Source organism: Schistocerca americana, chromosome 2, assembly GCF_021461395.2.
Source record: "Schistocerca americana isolate TAMUIC-IGC-003095 chromosome 2, iqSchAmer2.1, whole genome shotgun sequence".
Classification (NCBI taxonomy): domain Eukaryota; kingdom Metazoa; phylum Arthropoda; class Insecta; order Orthoptera; family Acrididae; genus Schistocerca; species Schistocerca americana.
This window is the reverse complement of record NC_060120.1, coordinates 163,623,794-163,639,357: the sequence shown is the minus strand read 5'-3', so window position 1 is coordinate 163,639,357 and position 15,564 is coordinate 163,623,794.

The following is a 15,564-nucleotide window of genomic DNA, read 5'->3' as shown; positions in this document are numbered from 1 at the left end:
AGCAGACCATCACTGACAACGATAGTTCAGGTATACATGCCGACGTCGCAAGCTGAAGATGAACAGATAGAGAAAGTGTATGAGGATATTGAAAGGGTAATGCAGTATGTAAAGGGGGACGAAAATCTAATAGTCATTGGCGACTGGAATGCAGTTGTAGGGGAAGGAGTAGAAGAAAAGGTTACAGAAGAATATGGGCTTGAGACAGGGAATGAAAGAGGCGAAAGACTAATTGAGTTCTGTAACAAGTTTCAGCTAGTAATAGCGAATACCCTGTTCGAGAATCACAAGAGGAGGAGGTATGCTTGGAAAAGGCCGGGAGATACGGGAAGATTTCAATTAGATTACATCATGGTCAGACAGAGATTCCGAAATCAGATACTGAATTGTAAGGCGTACCCAGGAGCAGCTATAGACTCAGATCACAATATAGTAGTGATGAAGAGTAGGCTGAAGATCAAGACATTAGTCAGAAAAAATCATTACGAAAAGAAGTGGGATACGGAAGTACTAAGGAATGACGAGATACGTTTATAAGTTCTCCAACGCTATAGATACAGCAATAAGGAATAGCGCAGTAGGCAGTACAGTTGAAGAGGGATGGACATCTCTAAAAAGGGCCATCACAGGAGTTGAGAAGGAAACATAGATACAAAGAAGGTAGCTGCGAAGAAACCATGGGTAACAGAAGAAATACTTCAGTTGATTAATGAAAGGAGGAAGTACAAACATGTTCCGGGAAAATCAGGAATACAGAAATACAAGTCGCTGAGGAATGAAATAAATAGGAAGTGTAGGGAAGCTAAGACGAAATGGCTGCAGGAAAAATGTGAAGACATCGAAAAAGATATGATTGTCGGAAGGACAGACTCAGCATACAGGAAAGTCAAAACAACCTTTTGTGACATTAAAAGCAGCGGTGGTAACATTAAGAGTGCAGATGAGAGAGCAGATAGGTGGAAAGAATACATTGAAAGCCTCTATGAGGGTGAAGATTTGTCTGATGTGATAGAAGAAGAAACAGGAGTCGATTTAGAAGAGATAGGGGGTCCAGTATTAGAATCGGAACTTAGCTTTGGAGGACTTACGGTCAAATAAGGCAGAAGGGATGGATAACGTTCCATCAGAATTTCTAAAATCATTGGGGGAAGTGGCAAAAAAACGACTATTCACGTTGATGTGTAGAATATATGAGTCTGGCGACATACCATCTGACTTTCGGAAAAGCATCATCCACACAATTCCGAAGACGGCAAGAGCTGACAAGTGCGAGAATTATTGCACAATCTGCTTAACAGCTCATGCATCGAAGCTGCTTACAAGAGTAATATACAGAAGAATGGAAAAGAAAATTGAGAATGCGCTAGGTGACGATCAGTTTGGCTTCAGGAAAAGTAAAGGGACGAGAGAAGCAATTCTGGCGTTACGGCTAATAATGGAAGCAAGGCTAAAGAAAAATCAAGACACTTTCATAGGATTTGTCGACCTGGTAAAAGCGTTCGACAATATAAAATGGTGCAAGCTGTTCGAGATTCTGAAAAAAAGTAGGGGTAAGCTATAGGGAGAGACGGGTCATATACAGCATGTACGACAACCAAGAGGGAATAAGAAGATTGGACGATCAAGAACGAAGTGCTCGTATTAAGAAGGGTGTAAGACAAGGCTGTAGCCTTTCACCCCTACTCTTCAATCTGTACATCAAGGAAGCAATGATGGAAATAAAAGAAAGGTTCAGGAGTGGAATTAAAATACAAAGTGAATGGATATCAATGATACGATTCGCTGATGACATTGCTATCCTGAGTGAAAGTGAAGAAGAATTAAATGATCTGCTGAACGGAATGAACAGTCTAACGAGTACACAGTGTGGTTTGAGAGTAAATCGGAGAAAGACGAAGGTAATGAGAAGTAGTAGAAATGAGAACAGCGAGAAACTTAACATCAGGATTGATGGTCACGAAGTCAATGAAGTTAAGGAATTCTGCTACCTAGGCAGTAAAATAACCAATGACGGACGGAGCAAGGAGGACATCAAAAGCTGACTTGATATGGAAAAAAAGGCATTTCTGGCTAAGAGGAGTCTACTAATATCAAATACTGGCCTTAATTTCAGGAAGAAATTTCTGGGGATGTACGTCTGGAGTACAGCATTGTATGGTAGTGAAACATGGACCGTGGGAAAACCGAAACAGAAGAGAATCGAAGCATTTGAGATGTGGTGCTATAGACGAATGTTGAAAATTAGGTGGACTGATAAGGTAAGGAATGAGGAGGTTCTACGCAGAATCGGAGAGGAAAGGAATATGTGGAAAACAGTGATAAGGAGAAGGGACAGGATGATAGGACATCTGCTAAGACATGAGGGAATGACTTCGATGGTACTAGAGGGAGCTATAGAGGGCAAAAACTGTAGAGGAAGACAGAGATTGGCATACGTCAAGCAAATAATTGAGGACGTAGGTTGCAAGTGCTACTGTGAGATGTAGAGATTAGCACAGGAAAGGAATTCGTGGCGGCCCGCATCAAACCAGTCAGTAGACTGATGACAAAAAAAAAGCTTTGAAACTAATTTCCCCAGTATAAATGTGACAGACGATGCCCTCTGCAGCTCCCTATCGCGCCATGGAAGTTATTCTCTGATTTCTTGACAGTTGTCTTATTATCCTGCCCCTTCTTCTTGTCCGTGTCTTCCATATGTTCCTTTCATCGCCGATTCTGCGGAGAACCTCCTCATTCCTTACTTTGTCAGTAAACCTAATTTTTAATATTCTCCTGCAGCGCCACACCTCAAAGGCTTCGATTCGCTTTTGTCCCGGTAATCCCATAGTCAATGTCTGTGCCATATACTGCTGTGCTCCAGCCGTAAATGCTCAGAAACTTCTTCCTCAAATTGAGATCTATATTTTATAGCAGTAGACTTCTTTTGGCCAGGAATCCGCTTTCTTCCAGTGCTAGTCTGATTCTTATGTCCTCCATATTCTGTACGTCATGCTTTATTTTGCTGCCTAGGTAGCAGAATTCCTTAACTTCATGTACTTCGTGATCTCCTGTTACAATTTCAACTACCTCTCATTACTTTCGTCTTTCTACGATTTACTCTCAGTCCATATTCTCTACTCTTTAGACCATTCATTCCGTTCAATAGATCCTGTAATTCTTCTTCACTTAGGATAGTAATGTCATCAGAGAATCTTATCATTGACATCCATCCAACTTGATCTGTGCTATCATTCTTGAACCCTTCTTTTATTTCTGTCATTGCTTCTTCAAATTATAGACTGAATGGCAGGGGCAAAAGACTAGATCCCTACCTTAGAGCCTTTTTAATCAGAGTACCTCGTTGTTGGTCTTCCAGTCATGTGCGTTACCTGATTTTCCTACAACTTACGCCAATTTTTCCCAGGATTTCGAACATCATGTACATTTTGCATTGTCAAAAGCGTTTTCTAGGTCGAAAAATCCTATGAACGCGCCTTGATCTGATGCGATCCACCACGTGGCTACCTCTTCTTTTCAGAGTAGCACTTTCAGCCTACGTCCTCAATTATTTGCTGGGTGCATTCCAGACTCTGTCTTCCACTACAGTTTTTGCTCTCTACTGCTCCCTCTAGTAATATGGGTGTCATTCCCTGATATCTTAACAGATGTCCTATCACCCTGTCCCTACTCTTTGTCAGTGTTTACCACAGATTCCTTTCCTCTCCAGTTCTGTGCAGAAATTCCTTATTCCTTGCCTTAAAGTCCAACTGAATTTCAACATTTGTCTGTAGCACATCATCTTAAACGCTTAGATTTTCTTCTGTTCTTGTTTTCCCAAGGTCCATGTTTTACTACCATACAATGCCTTGCTCAAAACATACATTTCTTCCTCAAATTAATGCCTACATATGAGACTACCAGACGTTTCTTTTCCAGGAATGCCCTTTTGGCCAGTGCTGGTCTGCCTTTGAAGTCCTCCTTGCTCCGTCCGTCGTTGGTTGTTTGCTGCCTAAGTAGTAGGATTCCTTAACTCCACCTACTTCGTGACCATCAATTCTGATGTTCTCATTCCCGCTACTGCTCATTACTTTCGTCTTTCTTCGATTTACTCTCAAAACATGTTATGTACTCATTAGACTGTTCATTCCACTCAGCAGATGCTGTAATTTTTCTTCACTTTTACTCAGGATATCAACGTCATCAGCGAATCGTATCATTGATATCCTTTCATTTTGAATTCTGTTTCCACTCCTGAACCGTTCGTTTATTTCCTTCATTGTTCCTTTATTTCCACCATCGCTTCTTCGATGTACAGGTTGAACAGTATGGACGAAAGACTACATCTCTTTCTTACAGTCTCTTTAATCCGAGCACTTCGTTCTTGGTCGTTAACTCTTATTATTCTCTCTTGGCACCCGTACATATTATATATTACCTCTCTCTCCCTAGAGCTTGCCCTATTTTTCTCAGAATTTCGAACATCTTGCACCATTTTACATTGTCGAGCCCTTTTTCCAGGTCGACAAATCGTATGAGAGTGTCTTGATTTTCCTTTTAGTCTTGCTTCCCTTATTAACCGCAAAGCCAGAATTGTCTCACTGACCCTTTTAACTAATCGTCATTTAACACATCCTCAATTCTCTTTTTCATTCTTCTGTATATTATTCTTCTCAGCAACTTGAATGCATGAGCTGTTAAGCTTATTGAGCGATAATTCTCGCAGTTGTTAGATCTCGCAATCTTAGGAACTGTGTTTCACCGAATGCCTGATGGTATATCGCCAGACTCATACATTCTACACACCTGCATAAATAATCACTTTGTTGCCACTTCCCCCGATGATTTTAGAAATTCCAATGGAGTGATATCTGTCCCTTATGCCTTTTTTGATTTTTAGTCTGGTTCTGTTACTGGATCCCCTATTTCTTCCCTATCCGCTCCTGTTTCTTCTTGTATCACATCATCAGATAAGGAACTCAGTGTACTCTTTCCACCAATCCGCTCTCTCCTATGCATTTATCAATGGAAGTCCTATTGAAATATTAATGTTACTGCCCATGCTTTTAATTTCACCGAAGGTTGTTTTGAGTTTCCTGTATGCTGAATCAGTTCTTCCGACAATCATTTCTTTTTCGATTCCTTCGCGTTTTTCATGTAGCCATTTCGCCTTAGCTTCCCTACAATGCCTATTTATTTCATTTCCAAGTGATTTACGTTCCTGTATTCTTCACTTTCCCTGAATAGTTCTATACTTCCTTCTGTCATCGATCAACTGAAGTATTTCTTCTGTTACTCGTGGTTTCTTTGCAGCTACTTTCTTTGTAACTATGATTTTCTTTCCGACTACTGTAACTGACTTTTCTCGTGAAGTCCACGCTTTTCCAACTGAACTTCTTACTGAACTATTCCTTATCACAATATCTGTATCCTCAGGGAAGTTCAACCGTATCTCCTTATTCTGTAGTACTTTCGTGTCCCACTTCTTCGCGCATTGATAGTTCCTGACTGGCCTCATAAACTTCAGTCAACTCTTCGTCATTATTAAATTGTGGTTTGAGTATACATCCTCCTCTGGGTACGCCTTACAACCTAATATCTGATTTCGGATTCTCTGCATGACCATGATGTAGTCTAACTGAAATTTTCTTGTACTTCTTGGCCTTACACAATTATACCATATCCCGTCGCGATCGTTAAACAGATTGTTTGTTATTAATAGCTGAAATTTATTTCAGAACTCAATTAGTCTTTCCCCTCTGTCATTCTTATTACCATGCTCATATTGTCCCATCGCAACCGTTTCTTCTACTCCTTTCTCTACAATCGCATTCCAATTCCCCATGACTATAAGATTTTCGTCTTCCATAACGTACTTAATTACCCGTTCATTGTCCACATATACTTCCTACATCTCTCCATCTTCTGCCTGCGATGTCAGCATGTGTAGGTGAACTATTGATGTCGGTGTCTGTTTGCTGTCGATTCTCAAGAGAACAATCCTGTCACCGAGCTGTCCACAGTAACTAGATTCCTGTCCTACCTCTCTATTCATAACGAATCGTATTCCATTTATATCATTTCCTGCTGCTGTTGATTTTTGCCTACACTCATCTAGTCATAAATCCTTGTATTTTTTCTGTTTTATTTCACTGATGCCTACTTTATTTAGATTGAGCCTTAACATTTTCCTTTCCAGATTTTCCAGCCTCCCTACTATGTTGAAATTTTTGACATTCCACGCTCCGACTTGTAGCACGTTATCCTTTCGTCAATCCATTTCAAATGGTCACCTCCCCCTTGACAGTCTTTCCCAGAGTCTGACTGAGGGACTAGTCTGGAATTGTCTGCCAATGGAGAGATCATAGTGACAAGTTTTCAATTAAACACCGCATGTCCTGCGGGTGCAGGCCCTAGGTCATGTATCTTTAATGTCCTGGTTTCCATTGCCTTCTGCATCCTCATCTGGATCTCACATCTTGGAAAATAAATGAAAACTTAGAATATGAAGACAGTAACTGTTCTCGAAAGAACAGATACTGTTGATGACCGTGCAGCTTTTCCCTGGAATAAATGATGACTACCTGAAACCCTCAGCTGCCGACAGGGGTTGTTGATATACCTCGATGTGGACAGCTGAAAATTTGTGCCCCAGCTGAGGGTTTCAATTAGTCATCAAAACTCAGAATTTTGTCTTTTATTACTAATGAAAGTGTTTTATACTTGTTATCTGAGCTGGTTGGTTTTCAACGCTTATGATTGCTTTGATATTATAGGTTTTTGAATAATTTTGAGCCGATAATCTTCGTTTCCAAACAGTTCTTGATGGATGTACTGTTGAACAAGTAATGTGAACCACGTTGCAACACAACGTTGTACACATCTTCATTGCACTGCGTCCATTGAGGTTAGGACTAGGAAAGATAGATTCAGTAAGCTTCACAAAGCGACGATCCTGTTACCCTAATTCTTACAACGATTTCAAATTTCAGCTGATTGGGTCAAAATAGTTTCTACATGTTTTAAAAACTGATAATGACTTTAAATCAACGTCCAATGCATTTAATTTCCTAATTCCGTAGTTTTTACATGGCCTAATCTACAACTTCGGATTATAAACATATGTCATCTGTAAAATACAGAAAGTTCCATATCTGAATTATGACGACGAAATAACACGGCATCTCAATAATATATGATAGCTGAAATGCTTTAATACATCGGTTACAGCAGTAGAAATTCGCAGCAAAATTTCTGTTAAACTTGCTTATGAGCCCAAAACATTTGAAAGGAAGATTACTTGCTGATTCTACAATACCCTGTCCATTTCTTCAAATGAAGAAATTGGTGGACAATCCAAGACCTCGAAATAATTGAAATCTATCTCGCTTAAACACATATAGCGCATCAGGAATCTCAGATGACCTTTCCCGAATTTGAGCAGTTACAGGATGTACGTGATGTACTGTTTAATACGTGAGAGCACAAGGATGACGCTGCTTTAAATCCACCGAACGCCCATCTATAGATGAGCCCAAACTCATCGCTCATCATCTGACACGGCTATCGGATAACACAGCGATACACACGCTGTGGGCTGATTATGTTCCAATAACGGGCGCGTCATGCCGTGTAGATTAATATCACACAAACTGATGCTTGAAAATACGTGGAAATCAAATATGTTCATGCAGCAGACTCTAAATTCTTCATTTTGTCACGTTTCCGCTAAATATTAATTGAAATTCATAATTTCGAAACCCATTACAATCAGAAAACTCGTTTTCCTGCTAACGCATTGAGTGACCTGTTTTGAGATTTCACAACGGGACACAAACTAAAATTGTCTGCTGTCCACTTGATTAATCCACAAAACAATCGCAAAAATGAAGCGATTTCATATAACAGTGTCTAGTGAATTCAATGAATTCGCTTGTTGCGTTCAACTGTATAGCCCGAATATAAAATCCTCTTTCTTCAAGAGGTTCGGACAAAGGCTGGATAAGACACACACAAATTTAATGTTTATCAAAAGGATTGGAAGCACAATAAGTATTTTATAGTGTTCCTTGAGGAATGAATGACAGTATGAACCCATGTTCAGAAATTTCAGCTGTGAATGCTACAAATCATTACAAATATGGTGATCAATATCCAACAGGACACCACCAGGACCGCATTATAGCAACTCATTTCAACAATCACTCGAGATTTCCGATAACAGAGAGGTGTTGTGAAAGGAAGCAAAAATTGACAGGTTTGAAGAAGTCGCCTTATTATCCATGCTGAAAGTAAGAAATGAAGGCAATGTTCGAAATGAGTACCTACAATGCTGGGGTATGTCTTACACTCGAGTTCAGATTTGCGTCGAATGTTGTGAATGTCTTCATACGACTACCTACATCCTGGTAGCGTGGTTTTACTGGATTTCTATTCACTAATCTCTTCAAAGGAAACAGGTAGATTACGACCACATTCCGTCAGCGACAAGGTCACAAGGGACTGTGCACAAAATTTGATAAAGAAAGGATAGGGAAGGATTTAGGCTCTGCGCTTTCGAAGGACCTATCCCAGCTATTTGATTCAACAGATTAAGTAAACGACGGAGAATCTGTATCTGGAAGGTTGTTCGCCTCATCACCTTGGAGGATGGCTAACTAAAGTACCTGAGTTCGAGTCCCGACCGGGTCAGAAATTTTCTACGTTCAGGAACTGCGTGTTCTGTTGTTCTTAGATTCGTATCGTCATAATTAATATTCTACTGTTGAGATGGCCGTATGGGCATTTTTCGAAAGCCAATGAAATGAGAAATGTCTGGTCGGTGGGGTTAGAAATGCAGTCCTCAACATTGTGAGCCAGGTGTATTTATCATTTCTTCATCACATTTTCCGGAGGAAAACAAATTCAGCAATCACATAAGAACGATAAGAGGTACCCACCATAGGTAATGCTACGTTTCATCACTGTATTATACCCACGACATGGACTTCTAACCCCAGTATACTTTGAAAAGTCCTTAATTCTAGGACAATCTTGGAAATTCATATATGACACCTAGTCTTGGATCTACAACTATCGAAAGTCTTCGTTTCCCTATATACTTGTGGCTTAGGGTATGTAAATTTCATTTCACCCTAGCTGTGAAGCCAGGCATTTCTCGGGATCTTTTTTATTCCAGTCTTGTATTAGCCTAACTCTCCCTCTGTCCATCTCGTACTCCCCTTCTCTCTAGCCACCTCTTCCTCCTTTCTGTCTATTCATCTCCTCTTCTTTATGTCTGCCTCATCCTATTTACCCTTTCTCTGTCCCCTATTTGTCTGATCTCATGCTGTTTTACACTATACGACTGCAAGGAGGGTGTCAAATTTATCTGTAGCCTTCAGCCGTGTGGCTTAAAATTAGGTCGCGAAATACGTGGTCACATATATCAGTTCACTGCTACACTCATCCTCGCTGCCTCATTTATATGCTCAACAGCACAAATCAGCGACAATTTGCACTTCTTAATGTTAAAAGTATTCACAGTCAACATAATACAGTAAATAAATACCAAAAGGTCGTTTTCGAAAACTTTTGCGTCACCCCATATCATCCACTACTCACCCTTACTGGTAGTCGGGGATCTCAATGTCATAGTATTTTTAAATAAATAATGAGTCACGCACTCAACAAACTGCGTCGAAATTGCTCCAGATGTTCCTGAGATACGTTCTCATTCGAATCCGTACGGGATGTCGGTGATTCTTACTCTCACAGTGCTTCTTTCCAGGTAGCAAGTAATCAGCAGCTCCCGATTCTTTAAAGAATCGAAGTCTTCTGTGCAACACAGTTTGAAAGTTCTAATTACTTTAGAAGCGAGTTAAGATGCTAAATATTTGACGTTAACCATATAAGCGAGAAAAAGTTTATAAAGGGTTTGAGATTAGGTTTAAAGTTTCCTGGAAGTCGCTAGGAGCTCTCATTATAAAAAAACCGAATGACTATAGCTATCGTAATTAGCGCCGCGTTTTAAATAAATTAAATTTTTATAGCATCTCAGTGTTAATGACGTCACACTTCGTGAACGTGTCGCGCAGTGATATAATTTTGCAAGTGAGTGCATATTGTCTCCAAAAATGTTGCGTTTAAAGATAATAGTACGAAGTAATAAGTATGGGATCCTGCCCACTCGTTTAATATAGGGTGTTAGGTAGCTGTTTTCTGGGATAGCTAGACAATAATCCAAGCAAATATTATTAACGGAGTTTATTACAATAAATTGAATTGAAATTACCTAACTTTGCCTTTTTACAAAGAGGTGTCGCAAGCAGTTGGCGACATGCAAATAATCAATGTCCTTCCATATAAACAATTTCCATGCAAGCAATTTATATCGATCACAAGTCACGACTAGTCATGTAGGCCGCCTCCTAGTGCGGCCGGGTCTAACTGAAGCGGCGCTTATATTCTCTTCGTATAGGTGCCGCTGCTTTCGTGGTGTCGTCCTAGTCACAACCTTCTCTGCCGTTACGTTCCAGGCCGACGTGCCGGTGCTCGATGTTACGCAGGAAGAATAAATTCAAACGGCATGCCTGATGAGGCAGTTTTGATGTACGATTTGTGGGGATAGTCAGCGAGAAAATGTTTCTCAAATGTTCGAAATTATTCGCAAAGCTAGTTGTAAGTCACTACGTCCTCCCATTCTCAAATACTGGAATAACACAGTCTGGGTATTTGCGCGCACCGTATTACGCTTCTGTTTCACTCCCATCCTCACCCCTTTGCTTCTAACTCACACACTGTTTCTTTCCAGATAGTAAGTGGTATGTGTACCCCGTTTTATTGAAATTGATCCTGTAGTTTATGAGGCGGTTTGGAACGTACATAATACATACATTTTCAAAACAGATAGAGATTTGATATGTTAAACTATTGAGGACACTTTGCTTCATTATATGAACTAACAGCAGTGAAATAGAAGACTGGCTGAAGTGTCCACATCTGTAAACTGGATACAGATTCTAACAAAAGGAGTGTAATTTTTATTCTAATCCACAAGAGCGATCCTCGCTAAATTCGTTGGACATTCTACCAACCACACTTTCTCAGACAGAATTAACTTCCGCAGTTCAATGGCAAAGATTCCTTTCTACTACAAAGAGTGCAATAAAATGCACATCTCCATGAAAAGGTACTGAGGAAGGTATTCCTCGTACGTGAGGCACCAACATAATTAAAAGGCCATCCGAATCAGAATGATTCAGGTTGTTGCCACAAACAAGCGCTTATTCTCTCCCTATGCAAAATTCAGTGAATAAGTGATAAATAACAAATTTAGTTAGGGTTAGTATTAAATTAGAAATAAGTTCAAATGGCATGCCTGATGACGCAATTTTGCTGGTTGTACAGCGAAAATATAAGCGATAAAGTTTTTTTCCTTCTATCAATTTGTAGGGGGTCTCGGCGAGAAAATGTTTATTGTATACCTATGGCTTACAGCTCTGTTATGAGCAGGCTCACTTAAAACTGTAGTGGAGGAACGAACTGAAACTAGTCACTTACTTCAAATATGGGGAATGAATGTGACAGTTCGGTCAGAAGCTTAACTCGATTTCTGGAACAAGTAAAAAATAATTGATTCCAATAACAAACCCTTACCCATGAAGTGAAACGATACAACGATTTAACTTTTTCTGCAGGACACTGGCTTATATTTTTTAAAATTCAGAGTTTTCTACAGGGCTTGCATCAGGTAGGTATTTTTTGAAGATCAGAGTGGGGTTTTATTACAATTTTCACCAGATAACACTTCCTTAAAAGCAGTCTTATATTTGAAAATATTCCTGCTAACGATATCCACTACGCACAGAAATACTACAAAAAAATTCCCATTGGGCGCACTTGAAACTATTCTGTATCTGTGGATGACTGTTTCTGTAGCTTGTGTTATTCACTACACACGTGTAAAAATCCTAAAGTTAGATAAAAGGCTAGTCTGACCTTCTCATGCAAATGTCCTTTATAACTCTACGTGGGAGAACAGCATCTGTCACGTGGCCAAGCCACGTTTCTCATGCTAATAACCAAGAAAATGTTGGTGGTCGAATATTATTTAAAAGACAGTTCTGAATTTGTAGCTCATAGAAATGAGTGAGGGAGGGATGGTATTGTGGATATGGAAGTAGCACTTTCGGTACACGCCTTTCGCTTGTGAAATTTTCCGGTTGAGCTGCTTTGCACTTCGATCTCTTATATCAGAGACACAGAAATTTGTGCAAAGATTAAAAAGCAACAGTAGTGCACCGACTGACCAATTCATGTATTGTTGTTTGTCTTCAGTACTAAAACTTGCTATTGTATCCTGTGCGTCATTGAGAGGTTAATCATGAAACCCTCTTTATTCTGATAAAGCGTGGTTGCATTCAGCTGTGCACAAGAACTTGCTGATCACGGAACGCTTTATTAAAATGCTCTGTCTTTCAGCTTAAGCACGACTCTAGGTATCGGGGCACATGAAATTACAGAAGAATCAACGACAGAGTTGCAAAAATCGTCGTTACTTCAAGACTTCTGCAAGTCTTGAGCAGAGGAGTGTGGTCTACAATTAGTGTAACACGCGTTGTTGCACCGCTCTCTTTAACTTGTGCTGACCATATGCCCCTCCGTATCAGCATTCGGTGACGCCCAAGGGGTGAGGATAATATAGAGGCTGGTCGGTACCGTTGGGTCTCCACTGTCTGTTCGGACAGTGTTTGTTTATATGAACAATATCCGACAACTTTATTTCATGCAGGACAGCTTTATTAGAAAATCTAACTTGACACCTTCGATCATGGAATATGCAGTTGCCTTTAAATTTTCCGGTCTAGCGTTCAGATTTTGTATTTCTCTCTAGAAAAAGGACTAATCTGCAAGAATTGGAATTAATCCGAAGACCTACCACTACATCTACATTCATCAGAATACTAACACATATTCTGTGCTGAAATATTATGATCTACCTGAAACAAGGGAACCTTCTTGGAACAAAGAGCTCTTGTGAGAAACCTCATTCACAATCTTCAGAAGAGATATTCTCGTTGCCATGGGTAGAGGAAACGAGATTGTATCGATATTTCTAGCATTCTGGGAAGCATTTTACTCAGTAACAAACAAGCACTTCAAAAATTAAATACTTTCTAACCTCATATCTACTGAGAAGTATGAATGCGTAGAAAATTTCCTGATGGATAGGACATAGCACGTTAGTTTCAAATACCTGGTTTGGCCGATGAGATGCTGTTGACGAATGCAGAGCGCTCAGTAGGTGTGGAACAATACTATTAACACAAAAACGGGTCGACAAGCAGTAAGAGAGGGGAGACGGTGTGAGGCGGTGTTACCAACATGACGACCACTTCGGAAGCAGTAATCTCCATTACAACTGTTGATTTTCTAGTTTCTTGCCGAGCACATGGAGCTTAGTGATACAGGTTCCGCAATAGAAGCAATGACCCGCAATAAAATGATAACACCAGTTACTCATTTTGTTTGTATTTTAATTGCCAGGACCATTTCCTGGTTAAAGACCATTTTTCAGTGGTTACATTGCAGATGTCCTGAGAGATCACAGAAAGAGTTGCTCTCGAATACATAACAAGGCAAACACTGGTGATAATACACAAAGGCTACAATACGTGCTCGTGGGTTACCCGGAACGTTTCGAGGTGCTTGTGGTCTGGTTGACAAAGTCCTTCCGTACTACAAACATCAAAAAAAGTTTGCATCACCTCGGTACCGAGAGTTCCGGAACCTCTAAGGAAAATTGAAATAAAGTTCAACTAAAACATCATTTCCACCCTTTTTATTACTCGTGAAAACCACACATTGCATGTTGTACCACCATACAGCGAGATCTTCAGAAGTGGTGGTCAAAATTGCTGTAAATACCGGTACCTCTAATACCCAGTAGCATATCCTCTTGCATTGATGCATGCCTGTATTCGTCGTGGTATACTGTCCACAAGCCGGCCGCGGTGGCCGTGCGGTTGTAGGCGCTCAGTCCGGAACCGCGTTACTGCTACGGTCGCAGGTTCGAATCCTGCCTCGGGCATGGATGTGTGTGATATCCCTAGGTTAGTTAGGTTTAAGTAGTTCTATGTTCTAGGTGACTGATGACCATTTTTGAACTGTCCACAAGTTTATCAAGGCACTGTTGGTCCCTCTGCTCAATGGCTGTTCGGCGTGGATGTGGATACCTCAGAGTGGTTGGTGGGTCACATCGTCCATAAACACCCCTTTCCAGTTTATCCAAGGCATGTTCGATAGGGTTTGTTGTGACTTGGCAAGACAGACAAGCCACTATGAGAGGAAGCCGAAAGGCACGCGTTTAAGCTCACGCAGGCTGGCGTGTGGTCTGGAACAGTTAAAGGAATAGAGGCTGGCAAAAAAGGTACGTAGCTTCTGGAATACTTAACTTTAATCCATAATTTGTGAACATCGGTCTGACGGTACATGCATCACAAGATAAATAGCAAATGATAATGGCGCCTTGCTAAGTCGTAGCAATTGACGTAGCTGAAGGCTATGCTAACTATCGTCTCGGCAAATGCGAGCGTAATTTGTCAGTGAACCATCGCTAGCAAAGTCGGCTGTACAACTGGGGCGAGTGCTAGGAAGTCTCTCTAGACCTGCCGTGTGGCGGCTCTCGGTCTGCAATCACTGACAGTGGCGACACGCGGGTCCGACGTATACTAACGGACCGCGGCCGATTTAAAGGCTACCACCTAGCAAGTGTGGTGTCTGGTGGTGACACCACAGGGTTCATGTCTGGAGAAGATGCTGGCCACTCTAGTCGAGCGATGTCGTTATCCTGAAGGAAGTTATTCACAAGATGTGCAAGATGGTAGCGGAATTGTCGTCCATGAAGACGAATGCCTCGCCAATATGCTGACGATATGGTAGCACTATCGGTCGGACGATGGCATTCACGTATCGTACAGCCGTTACGGCGCCATTCATGACCACCAGTGGCGTATGTCTGCTAAACATAATGCCAGAGCAAAACAGCAGGGAACCTACACCTTGCTGCACTCGCTGTGCCCAGTGTGTCTAAGTTGTTCAGCCTGAACATCCTCCAAACACGCATCCGACGATTGTCTGTTTGAAGGCATATACGAGATTCATCGGCGAAGAGAATGTGATGCCAATCCTGAGCGGTCCATTCGCATATTGTTGGGCCCATCTGTACCGCGCTGCATTGTATCGTGGTTGCAAAGATGGACCTCGCCATGGACGTCGGGAGTGAAGTTGCGCGTCTTACAGCCTGGACACTTCCCTTGTTGAGAGCCCTTTCTGACACAAAGTAACAATGCGGACGGCCGGCCGGGGTGGCTTACGGTTCTAGGCGCTACAGTCTGGAACCGCGCGACCGCTACGGTCGCAGGTTCGAATCCTGCTTCGAGCATGGATGTGTGAGATGTCCTTAGGTTAGTTAGGTTTCAGTAGTTCTAAGTTCTAGTGGACTGATGACTTTAGAAGTTAAGGCCCATAGTGCTCAGAGCCATTTGAACAATGCGGACGCGATCGAACCGCGGTGTTGAACTTCTAGACATGGTTGAACTACAGACA